General features: G+C 44.1%; 1 protein-coding gene across 2 annotated transcripts in view; it reads right to left on the bottom strand.

The window, feature by feature from the left end:
- Positions 1-17,761, bottom strand: part of AGBL1 (AGBL carboxypeptidase 1) — a 440,078-nt gene that overhangs the window by 135,257 nt on the left and 287,060 nt on the right. The window lies entirely within an intron of this gene.

The following is a 17,761-nucleotide window of genomic DNA, read 5'->3' as shown; positions in this document are numbered from 1 at the left end:
TCTTCTTCACCTCTCATTAATGCTTATTGGAGAGGGGAAGAATGATACATCGAATTTAAATAGGAAATCCCTGTCCCCTATCATATCTTGCTATTAGGAACTGTGGGACAACCAACTGCTCATCTTTTTTCTCGTTCTAATTTTCTTTCTATGCTTGTCCTATTTTAATTAAAGTGAGATGAACGATCCACAAGAAAACAAGCTCTGGGAAGCTACACGGAATATACATCTGCATTTTAGTTTAATAAAAATTTAAAAGTTGTGGTATTAAATAAAATTAAACAATTTCCCCTAAACAGAGAGAGGGAATTAAAATAAAACCCAACAGCAACAACAAAACCAGGAAAGATCATGATCAATTAATGATGAATATTTCATTGCTTTTTGTTTGCTATATATCAGTTCATGCCCAAAGAGATAATTTGGAAGAGGGGGAGAACTACTAGAGGTGGTTAGGGAAATACCAACAAAGCCCACGAAGCTAAGCGATACGAGAGAACAGCAGGCAATAGCAAAAGACCTTGAGGAGCATGAGACTAATTAGAGAAGTCGGCCATGCGTTTTGTTATCACTCCATTACAATGAATGGAAATGAGGCCAGGGGTTGAACATCTCTGCTCAGGGACACCTTGGGAACAGGAGTGGGGAAAACCTGATCTGCCCTTGTATTAGTTATTTAGACTCATAGAACTTTAACTGATATATAGAGCTTATTTCAAAGAAAAAAAAATATAGAAAGCAAGCATCACTAAAGATTAGAACTTTCAAACTGGGGCTAGGTAAATAACATTCCCACAGACTTTTTAAAATCAATAGTCAATGAGGCAGGTGAGGTATCGAGGGAACTCATGACAAGGAGAAATAACCATTAGACTTCATGGATACTTGTTTAGAAGCAATTTTCCTGTGCCAATAGCTAGAAAGGGTACTTAAATGAGAGCCTACTTGTCAAATATTTGCACAGAATAAACCTCAGTTCAAAGCATTTGAATGTATGCTTTGCTTTAAATACAGTAATAATCCCACCTCTATTTGACCAAATACTTAAAATCATGCTGTGCTGAACCATATCTCATCTGTCTCTTGAGATTCTACAGTAAAAATTGTTTTTTGCATCTCAGCAGCGAAAAAAGTGATTCCTATATACGGTTTGTTTGTAAAACATTTTGTCAAGCAAATGGATCTTGAGCAACTGCATGTTCTCATAAAGCAAAAACAAACAAAAAACTCCACCCTCTTTCTGAATGTGAATGACAGTAGACAAACAACAAACCAAAGCAAGCTAGACTGCTGATTCCTCTGGGAAAGACAAGCTTGTTTGCAACAGCATCAAAGGCAGTGGACTTTTCCTGAGCCTGTTCCTGGGCTTATGCTGCTAACAAACAGTCTGATGGTGCAAAAGTAGATGCCCTGGTGCTGATTCAAGAATCAGGCCCCCAAACAAGTATCTCAGAATAGGCTGGTGAAAATGCCTAGCGCTTTCCTTTCTGTTTTTCAGAATGATTTTGCTGCTCCTGCCTAAACCTGTGATAGAGATATTTTTCTTTCTGTAGACAAAGGCCCATTGTTTAATGCTTCTGAATGCTATGACAACTAGAAGGGTGAAAGGCAACCTGCAAGTGACAGTAAATGCATTCTCTCTCGTTTTTAATATCCAGTGTGTATATCCGTAATGCACTGTTCAGCATGATTCTCCAGGGCTGCTTCAACAGACAGCTAGGAAAGTCAATCCACTGTCAAAGCAATAGCAGCTTTCGCTCTTCACTCAAAAAGTTTTGGTTTCACTGTTTCTACACTTTCTAAGGATACAGTGGCTTCAGCCAGTGGCACATACTGACATGGAACAAATAGAAAAAATATATATGCTTCTATCCAACCAACATGAATGAAAGAAGAGAAATATATTCTCCTATCCAACCAACCTTGCTTTTGTTTGCTTCTGATTTCACTTTCCAGAGCTTGGCTTAACAAATCCAAGTAGCCTTCATACCACAGCAGAAGAACATTTCCTGCCCAGTCAGCTGAGCTAGTTTCACATCTTACTTATTAAACTCATAATATTCTCTGTGCACAACCAAAACAGAAGGCAGATGTTTGATAAATATCTAGTCTGGGTGGGAAGAAAGAACATGATGTCGAAGGAAGCAAACCAGAACCTTTTCATTTCTCTTATTAAAAAAAAAGCATCGGTTTGGTATTTGCAGCTGAAATATAGATTGCATTATGCAAAGGTGTGCCAGACTCTACAGGTTTGCAATTGGCTTTATTTTGGTTTTGGAAACATTTTGATACTAATACCTATCTCAGACTAGTAAGTTTGACAGCATCGCTTAGCTAGATAAACTGCTGCTACCTTGCAGGTCACTAGATGCCGATGAGGAATATTTAAAAAAATTCTTAATGCAGACAGTGAAGCTGCAGACCTTGCTGCAGTTAATGAGTGAGGGAACACTTGCTGCTCCCTGACATTCCTTTCAATTCTGCTCACATCACATAATCTCAGACAGCACAAATTACCATCAGTGAGATACCAGGAACGCCTCAAAAACCACCGTGGAGTTCAGAATGAGAGGTGGAGGCTGAACAGCAACTCTACACGATCCCTCCAGGATGTAGCTTTAATTAGAAGTTAATATCTAAAGAATGTCAGGTTGGTTATTTGAAGGAAAAACGTCCAACCGGGATCCTAGAAACAGAACCCATTTTGAATTGTATTCCTTTTTACACAGCCTGGGTGCAGCAGAAACAATAAGTGGCCAGAAGGGGAAAATATTCCTGAGATAAAAAGAAGCTGGCTGCTCTCTGTTGATTCTTTGGCACCGTGCCTATCAGTATTTGAGAAGAACAAAGCTGGGAAGAGAGATTCAGCACTGATAAGATGTAGTCACTCTCTCTGAAGTACTTGCACCCAAGAGCCCAGTAGAAAATCATCACTTACACACAAAGCCTTCAGCCTAAGAGGGAGACAGAGCCAGGCAGGAAATGAGAGGCCAAGCCCGTGACAGTTGGATAAGATCAGTTTGTCTGGTTAGGAGGGGAACTGGAAAAACAGAAAAAAATATTAAGTGATATATTTTGTTACAGATTTTGAGGGGTGGGTAATACAGCAACCCAGAAGAGAAGAGGGGACAACTCTTCTGCGTCCTAGAGACCCACCTGGAAACTCACAATGGGAATTCTCAGGTTTGCCCACTCTAAGACATTCCCAATGGCTTAAAGCCAAAAAAACTCTCTCTTTTCAGGAAGTTTCTCTTCTCCATTTCTTCATGCCTGCGCATATTAAAACACCCCAAATAAGAAGTATTTTAAGTGCTGACAAACTGGAAAGCATACAAAGAAGAGCAAGGAGAAATGAATTACGAGTGCTGGAGGGACTCACTCGCAAGGAAAGATTAGAAGAACTAAATATGTCTAGCTTGGCAGAGAGATGACTAAGCAGGGGGGAAGTGATAAATGTCTACAAATATTTGAAGGGCGTATACACTGAGGAGGCAGAGAGATTTTGCAGTGTGAGCCATACCAGGTGGTGGGATTAGGAGCAAAGGGATGGAATCAGAAAAGGAAAAAAAAATCTCAAAGCAAAAATTCAACTGAAGACTAGATGAACAAAAGTCCCCATGAAAGTTATATATATCCACATCCCCAGTGCTGTGGATATGAAATTTTCTCAGAGGTAGAAAACTCAGTATATAAGACATATGGGAGGGCTGAGTGCTTTGATGCACACAGAACTAAGGGAAAGAGTTGAGCCTGGATACTGGAAGACCAATGGGAGCCTCAGCAGAGAGCAGGTGTCCCATAAACACTGCCAATTAGAGAGATTCAGACAGGAAGTAAGGTAGTGGTTGCATCCAACTGAAATCTCAAGGGAAAGGTAGGTTTGGAGTAATTTAATTGACCCTGAACTTGGTAGAGCTACAGGACTTTATCTGACCAGATATATTCCAGCCAGGTGGTTCCTGGGAAGCAGAAAGTTTTGGGCCTGGGAAACATTCAAAAAGATGGTTGTGGAATGTCTGAAAGATCAAGACGGAACACAAAAACATCTAAAACCTTATCAGGCTAAGAAGCTTAATTAAGGTGAAGGGAAACAAAGGGGAGAACGTGGTTCTTCCCTGACTTAGTTTCTGATGCAGAGCACAGGAGTGCTCCTTGAAAGGTCATGGGCTGAACATAGCCAACTCCTCATTCAGGGTAAAAGAAAAACAAAACAAACAAAAAAAAAAACCACACAACTTCACTTCCACTTTTAGCTATGGAGGACCCCAGCCACTGACATAGACATTCCCCTAGTACAGCACGTCAAGCCCACTCCTGCTCCACATCACAACAGCCATCCATGAGCAAGTGGGAAGGAGGGGTGGTCCAAAGGTCACCTCCCACAGCGTGCCATTGAATTTCATACTCTAGACCTAAATCAGCTTTACTCTAGCCAGAACATGGATCTTAATTGCTTTTGAGGCTTGGATGAACAGCAACTCCTCTTGTGAATACATGAGGTGCAGACTCGTACTTTTATCTTAGAACTGTGTCCCTCAGACCCTGTCTACAGCAGTCTGCAGTTTTGCTTGAGAAGGTGGTATGTGAAATGCAATAAAATACTTCAGTTCCCTCCTTAAGAGATGCATCTCCAGTGTTAAACCTCTCCCTTGTACAGTCTTGTGTGAATGAGGCAAAAGGAATTCCCACAAGTCTGGATACAGGAAACACACCGAAGTCCTCCTCTTTAAACTGGATTTGATTCAAAATATGATGGGAAGCCACAGTTCCAGTTTGGGCTTTTAGGGTGTTCCATGTACCTAACAGAAAATTGAAATGATAAAGTCCCATGCTTTTGGCAGGGAACTCTCTGCAAATTGTGTGATACTCATCTGTTTGGCAAGTAGAACTAATTCTATTAGTGCTGTGCTTTTGTAGGAGAAACCAACAAGAAAAGATACTTGACCAAAGCAACATTTCATACTGTTGATTGTATAGTCCTCTAACAACCCACTCAATTAGGAGTGTAAATGGGGCAGCTGGAGGTCACAGCAGTTTGTGTGGTGGATCAGCCCAAGTGCACAACAGTACCATAAAGGAAAAAGAAACTTCCCTCCATCTCTGCAGAAAACTAGCACATTGTGAAGCCTGGCCCTCCACTCTTGGAAGAGCAGCACTAAGAGCCTCAGCACAGGGACCATCCCCGCTTCAGCTGGGAAGAGTACAGACAAAGTTGAAGGTGGTAGAGGCAGAGAGAAGGCTTTCCAAAACTGCAGAAACTGAAATCCGAACCCAAAGCCAGCCATTGTTTGCAGCAGGCCAAAACATCTACATAAAAGAAGCTCTTAATGTAATTCCCACCAGAAATTACACTGGAAAGCCATCACAAGGTCATCCCACCACAACAGAGTTGGCTGCCCAACAAATAGATTCTTATCATCTGCAAGAATCAATTCTCGGAGCTCCTTGGTTATGAGCCAGCCCTAGGACAGAGCAGCTGCGATGGCCTTTACATGTGGAAACAAGCATGAGACATCCCAAGGCAAACGCAGGGGAAGAGGTGATAACAGATACGCTCTTCTCTTTGCTCTCCCTAAACACACAATCCTCCCGCTAACGGACAGAACAAGAGATCTCAGCAGAGCTATTACACAGCTTCTGCTCTCCTTAACAGGATGAAACAATGACATACCTCAGTCTGAGTGCGGCACTGCCTGGACCCGGCCGTGAGCTTGCTGCGGAGGCAGCCTGGTTTCCAACTCCCCGGGAAAAGCAGCAGCTACTGTTCAAGAGTCAGCTGAGCCACTTTCCAGGCACAGTCTTGGCACTCATGGCAGTGCAATTGTAATAGAAGACCCAGGCTCGCGATCACAAAAGAACAACAATTCCAGTGTCCCAGCATGGCTGTAGCAAGCATAGTGCTGTTGCAGCTCTTTTTTATTAATTAACCAGATGTTTAACTTCAGCATCCTGGCTAAAATCCAATACAGAGAGCTACATTTCCTTTCTCTACCTCGCCTTAACTCAACAGCCTCAGCCAGAGCAGCTTTCCCCTCGCCCCGCTCCTCGTGCAGTTGCCGCAGAGCAGGTGCAGGGCATCACCCCACAACGAGCTGCAGGTGAGAAACCACCCCTCAGCCTGCCTGACCCAAACTCGTGCAGGCCCTACTGTGTAAGCATAAGGCACTATCATCTCTGCTCTCCACATGGAATCACTTTATGGAATTTATTATTATTATTTGGAGCTCAAATTGAAACCCTCTGGCCACGTATGAGCACTAAGCCTGCTTAGGGAATGCAGGAAGCAGCTAAAGTGGTGAAGAGGGAAAGATTTATGACAGACAGAAAAGAAATTTTCTTTTCTTGCAAGAAGCTTCACGTTCCTAATCTATTTCTGCTGTTCTTGCTACTCTCTACCAAACTTCTGACAGGTCTTATAGACTAACACTTACCATGCTGCAAGCTGTTCCTCTAAATCCTATTTTATCATACTTTATAACCACCTGGCTAGATTCCCTGGGTGGTATTTCTCACTCTTTCTTGTAGTCCCTAACAGTATCTGTATTGCCAACACCATAACCTCTACGTTCATTACCCCTTTCTTCCCTCCAGCAGCATTTCAGCTCTTCTTAACCTGGGCTTCCCTTATCTCTTCCTGGGGAGCTCCCACCCATCTGATGCACATTCAAATCAACACATTAGTGAGACAGATGGACAACAGTTTTCACCTGTCTTCCAAACAGGCCTGAAACCTCACCCCCCTCCCTTTGCTTCATCAAAACCTACTTCTGTAAGATCTTTGGAAAAGTATTTTTTCCCCTAATAAAACAATATTAGGTGTGGATTTAAAGGGAGATCTGTGAAAGGAGAATAATAGCAGTAACAATGAGGAGTCTCTCTGAAATTGCCTTTCTGAAAGCTCCAAATGGTTTTCTAACAGCACAAAAGTGCTTCCTGATTATTCCTGAGCTAAGGCTCAGGAAAGTCCTACGGGTGGACAGGAGAGTGGACAGCATGGATGTCACCAGCTGAACACAAGCATTTCTAAAGGACTGTGGGGAGGATTTATAAAAGCCTTCAGGAAGGAGGCAGAGGGAAGCTGTGGTAGAAACGCTCTGGTCCCTGCCACCCTCCCAGTGATGCTGGAGCAGCATGTATATCCCTTTATACAAGGGGACCTCAGGGATCCAGTTTTTCCCCATGCTGAAAATTTTCATATATTCCCCGTGGTGGCTGGGAGGCAGACTCTTAGTCTGTAGGTCCCTGTGGGCCTCCCTTATGATCTTCATCAAGATTTTGCAGCAGAAGTTTCAACCAGGACTTTGCAATTTCCCTCCCTACTGTCTGACACGTCTTCCTACCTTGCAGTGACTTGTCCCTTCAGATCTTCCTCTGGTTAAATATGTGGGGCTCACCCCCAGACCTCGAGAGAGCACGTGGGCAAGCCCTGGACAGATGCCAGCAGTGCCGCTCGTCCCCATCCCTAGAGCCTGCAGCGCTCGCTTGCAGGAAGGAGAGCTGCTAACATGAAGCTCACGCTGTGTTCCCATGGCAACCCAAGTGTCACGTTCATCATCGTCTCACGTCTGGTGAAAAAAGATCCAGGTCCGATGAAGAGAAATCCAGGAGCACCAATGGGCTTTGCTGGGGCCTGGCAGTTTTTAACAGCATTGCTTGCACCGTTCAGCCCGGGGCTGCTGGGGAAGGCAGCACCCAGCTCAGTGATGGCACAGAGGTTTGAGCAGGAGGCTGTCTGGGATTAAAATGCATCCAGTCAGATACATACAGTTCATGTCTCATCTGCTTTGTCTCACTTTGAAGCTGGCGACACATGATCAAATTACCACAGCTATAGAAGTTACTAAATGTTAGCAGAAGAGGTTTCAGCATCACCTACCCTATCTCACATGTGACATGACCTGGGGATAACAGTTGCCATCACTTAGCTTTGCTCAGTGGCACACAATGACTTATTAAACCACATTAATTTAATAATATGGCTGAACTCAGAGTTGCCCTGCTCGAGGCAGGAGGGAACTTTGTGTGCGTCAATTCCCTCCCAGACTCAGGGAGCTGCCACAGCCTCATTGTCCCATGCTGTTCTCTGCTGACATCTGTGTCCCAGAAACCAGACCCAGCTGGGGCTCCGACACTTCCACTGGCAGGAATCCATATGAGTTTCTCCACTGTGATGACACAGCAGCAATTAAAGCATTTCCATGCAGATTTGTACATAAGGGAGCTCACCTTCCAGTTCTGAGACAAATGTGCTACAAAAGGCAGTCTGGAGATGTAACACTGGCCACTTTTGGAGCTCTCTGATGTGTTCTTGATGGAGGCATTAAAAGATCTAAGGCTGGAGGATTCATTTCAATCTCTTTAAAATCAGTTCCCCTGATGTGTTGTTTTTACTATGGAAATAAATAAATAAATAAATAAAAGTAAGAGGAACTTTCAGCCTGAGAAACAGAAAGGGGAGATTTTTAAAATGATGCTTAGGAGAAAATCTTCTGCCTGGAAAGGAAGACCACGCCTGTGCTTGAGAAGAAAAGGGGAAGGGAAGTGTAAGGAGAATGGTAGCATTATGCAGAGGGTCCCTTGATAAGGCAGAAATAAGTGATTTTTGCATTTCACAGTGTGTCTACATCCCCCCATTGAAGCATGATTCCGACATGGTGCAGAACTTAGGTGAGCTGGTGTCACGATGTTGACTTATAAGTCAATAGACATCAAAGAGAAGTATTTCTTGACAGATAAAAGCCACCTGGAGGTGGGAGATGTCGAAAGAACCCCCAAATGAAAAATTTTAGTGAAGTTGCTATTAATCCTCAATTTTAATCCCCAAATTTATTTTGATATGATGTGGTTTTCCCTCCCTGACTGGTTTAGCTGGCCCAGAAGCGCAGTGTTCAAGTCAGATTTATACCTGTAACTGGGGCAAGCACTTTAGCTAAGAGGTTGCTCTTATCTAGAGCAATCTCTCCCTCCTTAAAGACCAGACAGAAATCTCATGCAGGCAGTCTTTCATGAGAGAGATAAAGAGAAACTGCTTATATGCACTTACACATGCTTTTATGGAAGAAGAAACTAGGGTTTTAGGATGACAAAGGTCAAGGTAGGTGTTTCCATGGATGTAATGAAAATCCTGACCACTGCATGACAGCCTACAGGAAAGTGCTCGATATTGTCCAATGGACTAAGCCCTGGACTGCCATCCAAGGGATGAGTTCTCTCTCAGCTGACTTTTAGCATCACCTTGCTCAAGTCTCTCAGCCATTTTACACCTTTTCTCACCTTTTGGGAAACCCTCTGCAACCTGGAGATGATCAGTCCAGTTGTTTCCATTGCCCACACCACAACCCTGAGCAGAGGAGAGAGAAACGAGTTTCGAAGCTTACTATTTCCTTTCTGGACTAACCCAAGGTAGCAATCAGCTGTGGCATACAGATGGAAACACCTGAGGGACCATTGCGGTTCAGCTGGGTGTCCTGTTATTCCATTAATAGGCTGGAAAACAAACAAAAAAACGACCCTCAACATTAAGTGATGCAGAGGAGTCCATTAGCCTGCAAGTGCCTGAGATGACAAAATAGTTCTGGCCAGCCTGAACTAAACACAGCGGTGTGCTCATTCCTGCCTTGCTGAGGGGCATTTCTGCAGAGGAGACGAGCTGTTCTGGCAAGGAGAGTACCTGTGCCCCATCTTTTCCCCTCTGGAGCAGCCAAGTGGGGGTGAGAGCAGCTAATGAGGGAGGTGCGCTGCCTGTCTGCTTGCTCCCCTGACTGGCTGCCTGTATAGAGGCTGCCGGGGAGCCAGACTGTGCCAGCCAGGTTTTTGCAAGCATGTGAAAATTAACAAATCTCACTCTGAGCTGGAAAGGGCAGATAACTGAGAGAATTAAAATTAAAAAAAAAAATTAAAAAAAATAAAAGAAAGAAAAAAAATAAAAGAAAGAACAGGGAGAGCCAAAAGGAAACACTTCAAAGGCCCATAGCCTGCAGCCCTCATTAATGACAACAACAAAAAAGAAGATGGCAACCTTACATTTTAATCAAAAGCAATTATTTTTTCAAAAAGGTATTATGACTCCGCAGTGCAGAAGCAGGTCTGGCTGCAGCCCCCTACCCACTGAGGTGCCAGCAGCTGGCTGGCAGGCACAAGTGGGGTTTCCTTGGTCCTCTGCTTCCTGCACTGCCCAGAAACAGCAGCAGAAGGAAAGCACGAGTGAACGTGTGTCTCGGGAGAAATGCCTCTGGGGAAGAAGATTTGAAAGACAGGAAACCAAAGGCATTAGAAACATGACTGAAATCTAAATCCCAGCTTCCTCTGGCTGGTATCTGTACGAACGCTGCGTATAGGATGTTAACTAGAAACACAAAGTCAGTTGAATCAGCAGGAGGAGGCAGCAGGTAGGCACTCACAGGGCACTGGGGCAGGGACACAAGAGGGGCACCTACCTGGACAGATTCAAGTGGAAGAGTCCAAATTGCAGGTATGTAGAGTGACTCGGATATATACATATAAATGTGCAGGTGCGTGGGACAGCAAGGCTAGAGAGGCTAAGTGTGACCTCCTCTAAAGCCTAAGGAAGATGTTTGTCTCTAATCCGTTCCCTCTGTTTGGTGAAGAAATCCTTGTCTCCACCACTGAGGCCAGACAAACGCTCACTTGCAGCCAAAGGGACCAGGGGTCTTCACAAGGAAACTGCATGGAGACTAAAGCAAGGCTTTTCCTGTGATATGTGATATGTGTTGGGCTGTTTGTTCCCCAGGGCATCTTTGTGAAGGAAGAGGTGAAAAAATGGAAAAGGGAGAGGCATTTGAGCAGCACAAAACCTGAGTGAGGAAGATCAGACCAGCGCTCAGTGTGTCAGAGCCCTCAGAATGAAGAACCTGTCCCCAGGAAATGCCATGTAATTGTTTCAATTAGTATAAGAGAAGAGACAGTGAAAAAAGGAAGAGGGTTTACAAAGGCAAAGCTTCAATTAAAATAAAAAACAACAGAGAAAGATAGGAGAATTATTTATGAAACGCTGACTTATTTACATAAAAGGAAGAAAAAATATGTGTATTTAGTTGCAGTCAGAAGCTGAATTTTTGCTTGGGCTTTTCAAGGCAGTGCTACATGCAGCAATAGCCTGTGACTCTGCAAAATTTCCATAATGGCACACAAAAAAATGAAGACCAGAAACAGTTGCATCTGGATTCAATCTCTCAAAATATTAAGGCCTGTGTTTAGGGAGCAAGACAATGAGGAGTCGTCATATTTGGGTGGAAGAGTCATAACCTGGAGGAAAAAAATAGTTCTTCCAAAGAAAAAAAAAGTTGGTTCTTCCAAAAGTTCTTCCATAGGCAGTTCTTCCAAAAAAAAAAAAAAAAGGTACATTCCAGTGGGTGGTAAGATGCACAAAACAGCTTGCAAAAGGAGAAATCCAATTTCTAATACACATTAGAAACTGTTAGGCTATTCCACTTAAAAACATCCAAGACAGTATGCCACTCAAAAACCCTAAGGCGGAACAACAGGGAAGATTTCACATGTATTGTCTACCCAGACTGTTCAGAGGCATGTAGTGATTTTTGATAACACCCGCAGCACTACTACAGCGTGGGCACTTTCCATAAACAAAACTCTTAGATTGTTGCAATTGTAGGTAGTTAGGAAAAATCAGCTCTGTGGAAATATCCCTTCTTGCTCCAAAATTTTAGGTCTCGCAGAGAAGAAAGGACCAGTCTAAAGCTGCATGAAGTCAGAGGAAAGTGAGCACCATATTTTCCCAGATTAATACTGATGGAAGCAGAACTTCTAGCTTCAATAGAATATTCTCTTACACCCCCAAATCCCATTTTTGGTAACTGCTTCAGAATCTTTGATCCATGCCAGCATTGGGCCTGATAATCCTAATAGCACTTTGTGTGCCCAAGCACACACACAGTAGTGTATTCTCAGTTGTTAGCTGTTGAAAATATCTAGGAGTTTGGCAAAATGTGTTGGCAGAAGAGCCACATGGGATTTGCTCTGTGAGGTCAATCTTGTTTCATTTAACTCATAATCTTTCAATAGTGACAACACTTGATGAAAGAATACTGTGCCTGAAAACCCTGCCTTCCAGTTTTAACAACCAGCCTCTTGTTGCAAACTTGGCTTCTCCAGCATCCTTGGACTACCAGGGCTACAACACCACTACACCAAGGCTTGATGCTTCTCACAAGGTGCCACGGTGGCTGTGCAGTTCTCCAAAGGGCAACGATAGCTTTCTGGATCCCTGTAAACATTTAACCAAAGCATGCTTCTGACCCATTTGAGGTTTGCTAACAGGTGGCTACACTGGGAAGAATTAACCTTCAGGTTATTAATACATCCAAAGCCTCTTTGTTTCTGGGGCGTGGGCAGGGGACACTTCAACATTTATGCCCTGCAATCACTCTCCCACCCAAGAGAAAATACTTTTGGTCGGCACCTCTGCCAATTACCGGGGCACAAGCAGTGTCATTTCCAGCGGGGCCAGACAGCAGCGAGTGTCCCGGCGTGCCACTGTCTCACTCTCCGTCTCGGTCTCTCTGTGATGCTCAGCCTGCCGAGCGCTTCCCATCAGTGGTGTGGAGTTGCCAAGCAACATTTGTCGTGTCCCTCGGTGGGCCACTGCTTACCACGCTGTGGCAGCTCCGACTTTGAAGACAAGGGTTTGTTGTGAAGAGCAAAATAACTTCCCCACTCTCTTTATCTCTCCTCTCTTCCTACTTGATGAGGTGAAAAATGAATCATTCTGAATATGACAGATCAAATCCTGCCTTCGGTTGCTCTGGGGTAAATCTTGTTCAAAATTGTCTTTGGGGAATAAATTCACTGCTAGATGCCAAGGACTGGAGCTGCACATCCAGCACACACGTCCAGAATACAGCGGACGTTCCCGCATATACACGTTAAAGAAAGCAGCTAGAACTGGTCAAATCATAGACAAAATTATTGGCAAATAATTTATTCAGCTATAGTCACGAAATAATTACTCTTATCCATTATTCTTAAACATGACTCAACCAGTTCCTGGAAATAACACAGCTAAAGCCTCTTTCTCTGAGCTGCGAACCCTAAGATTTAAATTCTTATTTAATTCCACAGCTCTTTCCCCCTTGTTATTATGTTCAACAGTGTGCTGCTGCTGTTCATGTGCCAATGATACAAGGTTATAAGGCTTAGACAGTTCAAAATGTTCTCTCCGCATCAGTAAAGCTAAAAAGTACAAAGCAGCTCTTACAACCGAGAGCGGGCAGGCCATCTGGCACAGTGGCTTCACTGTGCACTCCCTGCTCCAGGGCTCTTGGCATCTACCTGCAAGCCAGCCACCACTGAGAGTGCATGCTCCGATCGCAGCTTCTTCTGGGGTGGTGCCCCCCGAATCGCCAGCATTTGGTGTATTTGGCTCTGGAGGAGTGAGGCTGGAAGAGCAAAGAATGGGATTACAGAGCTGGGTCGGCATGCTCTGGAGCAGACCCCGAGGTGGGAGAGGTTTGGAGCTGAGGCTGGCGTGTGCTGAGGTGTGTGGACATAAACAGAGGTGTGTGAATGGGAAACTGAGTTTCAACAAAACACTTTTGGCTGTTCTAAAGAAAAGAAATGGATTCTCCACAGCACCGCCCCGGTTGTTTAAGCAAAACACCACCCTACGAGTGTTACTGTGGGATATGTTCTTAGAGCTAGGTGTCCTGTCTAAGTGGTTTGTTTATCTTTGCTCAGAAGCTAATGAGGAAAACAGTATTTCAGCAAAGGATCCTTTCCATGTATTTTAGACAATTATCTTAGAAGGGCACGTAGATATTTACTCTCTACATTTACTCTCTGTATAGAGTAATATGGTCTAGATGCCTAACTTCTAGAAGACTGAAGTTAGGGGTGATGAACCCCAGCCTTCGTGAGCTATTTCTCAGCTAGCGTGCATCTATCTTACATGGATTTAATACAAACTATATTTCCTTAGTTCTTTACGAAAATGTTACGTGAGACCTTATTGAAAGCTTTCCTGAAGCAAAGGCATATGTTACTTCTGCCTTATCCTCTAAGCCAATTAGCCAATAAAGGAAGAAAATTAGATCAGTTTGACAAATCCATGTTGATTGTCTTTTGCCACCTTCTTATCCTATAGCTGCTAATTAATTGATTGTTTCATAATTTGTTGAGGTTTCTCCACAGGCACTCAGCTTAGCTGACTGATCTAAATTTTCCTGGCTCTTTCATTTCCCATCTTGACAAACGAATGCCCTGTTTGCCCTTCTCCAGTCTGCAGAAGCCTCCCAGTACAAAAGAAGCTCTTGAAATCCATTCCTAACTGCTCGAAGACTGCTTTCCTTGGGCAACATGAAGGGGAATTCCCTCGGGTCCAACAGTTTGAATTCACTGACTCAATGTAAAGATTATTTAATTTACACCCCTTTGTTCTAGCCTATTCTCACCCCTGTGTCAGTATGACTGCTGCTATGGATCTAGTCACAACTGTTTTGGTGATAAGCAGAATTAAAAAGGCAATGACTATTCCAACCCTCTGCACATGCTCTCCTTCTGTGGTACATAATGCATGCTTTAATTCCTTCTAGCATATTTATAGGATTTCTTTTTCTTCCCTTGTGTGCCCCCAACCACCTCTAACACATTCTGTGCCAGGACCTTTCTGATTTCATCTACACAAGCTTTGGTGCCATTCTGTTCTTGTTTCTAGTCATATGCTGCTGCTTTAACTTTATAAACAATTCTTTTCTCACTTTTAAGGCATTAATGAATTCCTCACACACCTTTAGTGTTTCACTTTTCTGCTATTCTTCTACTTGCCTTAGGAGATCTTGTCATTGTACCTCTGCCCCAATCTCTAAGTCAGTGCTTACTGGCCTGTATTCCCCTTTCCTTGACCCAACCTGCCAATTCCCTGATGTTTCACAGCCAATTAATCCTTCTTCTGCTCTTCCTACTTTCCCTTTTCCATGTGTATGGGAAGCTGATTAAGTCTTAGCTTGATGTATGTACTGAGGCTTCACATTCTCCCTGTTTGCCCCTTACATTTCTAGTACCTGGGGCCACTTCAGATGTTACTGGGCTGCGCCATTATTCTCCCAGGCCTCTCTTTTTCACCTCCATTAAATTTCCCATATTCTGAGCTCCCTAACTAGCACTCTCCCTGGTACTTGGAAGACCACTGCGTTGTCAAAAAATCCAAAGGCTTTTTGTCAACACAGTCCATGCTTTCACCTTGAGGAGTTGCCTGGTCCACCTGTGCCCCCTTCCACAGAGACCAAAGGAAACTGAACTGATCACGGCAATGGGCAGTATTTCTCTCTTTCAGTGACTGCAGGTATGTGATGGGAGCAGGAATTAATCCCTCCTATCTGCCTTCTTTAAGGATCTCCAATTGTGTTGCAAATCCTGGTGCTTTAAGCTTCATTGTGACTCCTCCTTTCCCCGCAAATAAATATCAATACCTTCATAGATGTGGAAGCAAGCACAGAAAAGCTAGATAATTTTTTATGAAAATGTAGCAAAGCCGGGAAACCTTTGCAGATCTGTGCATGAGCATACACTCAAACATGGAAAGCATGCACTGCCAGAGCACATGCTGGATACCATCCAGGCAAAGCCTTCGGTCAGGCATTTAGGAGCAAGGGTGGCAAGAAATGGGGCTCTGCAATTACATCAGCTGGTAAGGAGCCAGCCACTAGTGCCCAGAGCTCAGATAGCCAAAGGTAATGGTTGTTTACCAGGCCTGGAATTATTGCCAGGGTATCCAATGGATGATTGTTTTCAGTGATAGATTTGCCTTTCCCTGTTGCTCATCCCTGCATGAGCTACAAGCTGCTTAATCGAAGGCTCAAAATCATGATGCCAAAATAGCCGCCTCACCATCTTGCTGGAGACCTTGCTAGACAGATAGCGGGGAACTACTTTCTGCTTTCTCTTTTCTTTCTCACTCCTGTTCGTCTCCTTCATTTCCCTCCCTTCCACTTTTGAAAAAATGCAATAAAAGAAGCAGAATAAAGAAAAGGTGAGAAAAGTAGCCACAAAGTGCTGCATCGACAATAAAATGCCATGGATCCTCCAGAATCTGTCTGAGGATGTGAGTCCCTGGAGAGGAAACCTAAGGCCAGAAATGATACGGGCTTAACCATCATGAAAAGCACTCACAAAATACAGCACTGAACACACAATGCAGCGCTGAGGATACAGACTTGGCTGCTGTTTATGGAGTGGGGAATACAGTGGCAGATTTATTCTACAGTAGAGAGGGTTGTTTCTTGGTACTGTTAATACTGACACATTATCTGGGGACGGAAGAGGATACACAAATAGGAACAATTCTCCCATTTCTCTGCCTGTCTCTCCCCTAAATGCTCCCTACTCCCATTCCTCCCTGTTCCCTTCATCCCTCTCCCTACACTGAGTCCTCTCCTTCCTCTCTTCCAATTTATTTCTTCTTCCTCCTTTAGCCTTCTCACTCATCTTTTCCTGATGCAAGTACACGTACAGAGTTTTTAGTACTCCAGGCTTTTGTGTGTTATCTCCAGGTGGAGACCTGTGTCCAGCTCTCTGCCTGGAAAACCATACAACAGTTTAGAAACATGGGGTTAAATCCTGCTCTCCCCAAAACAGGTGTTAAGTTTCCACAGTGTGAGGACTAGAACATGGGACAGGATGGGCAGATAACAGCCTGCAAGGAGGGACTTCTAAAATTACCCAGCACTGTTGGAAGAGAAACAGCCTAATGAACCATCACCATTCATCATTAAAGTGGAAAGTAGTGATGGCAACTACCACCACACTCCTGCACAGAATAACCTTCTCCACTGACAACAGTCGAAATCACTGTAGTACAAACATGTGGGTAGTTTTACATCCCTATTTCTTGCCCCCCACACAAAATACACACCCACTGTCACTCACGCCTTACTGCATTCGCTATGAGGAATCTAAGCCTTGTTCATGTTTCACATTGGTAACTGAGGCTGGGAGCCAAGGCTAAATAACTCGGTCAAAAGCACACAGATTGGTGGCAGAGCAAGAAACACAATCTGAGTGCCCTGAATTGGCTGCCGAACAGTCGCCCACTCGTGCTTTCTGTCTCCAGGTGATGGACAGAGGCAGTGAATCTCGTCCAAGGACAGATAAGAGAGGAGATAGCGTTACCACCTGCGCCTCTGCTTTTTGGCAGGAGGAGAAAACCCGTGCGGAGAGGGGCTGCTGTCTTCTCCCCTCCTTAATCTGCTCCCTGCTTGCTTCAAAAACAACCCAGTGCACAGTTGTTTATTATTATTATCGCTGTTATTTTCCAGAGTGCTGTAAAACCAGGGGATAGAGCACTCTGACAGCCTCATAACAAACAGCAGATAAAACTAATTAGATTTTGTTCTTCCTTTAGTTTGCTGACTTGATTCTTTTTATTTTTATTGTTTAATTATTTATTTTTAGCCCAGGGGTTTACACACACGCGTGTATTTCACCAGGCAGCCTTCGCATCACCTCGGATGGGAAGCGGCTCTTGTGGCCGGGCGGGCCCGAGAGCCAGCGAGAGGCTGAGACAGAGGGAGCAGTGTGAGCGCGCCTCGGCGCCACATCTTCTACCCATGTCATGTAAACCACAGGGAGGGGAGGAAGGAGAGCAGAGCTATTCACGGCCGCGAAGAGAGTCAGCGAGACAAAAGGCATCAGTAAAAAAAAGTTAATGTGTCTGGCAGGAGCCCAGAACTGCTTTAGCAGCGTGGGCTGCCCGAGTGCCTCTAGGACATCATCTCCTCTGGCCATTGTG

Source organism: Anser cygnoides, chromosome 11 (assembly GCF_040182565.1).
Source record: "Anser cygnoides isolate HZ-2024a breed goose chromosome 11, Taihu_goose_T2T_genome, whole genome shotgun sequence".
NCBI lineage: Eukaryota > Metazoa > Chordata > Aves > Anseriformes > Anatidae > Anser > Anser cygnoides.
This window is presented reverse-complemented; position numbering and strand designations above follow the sequence as displayed.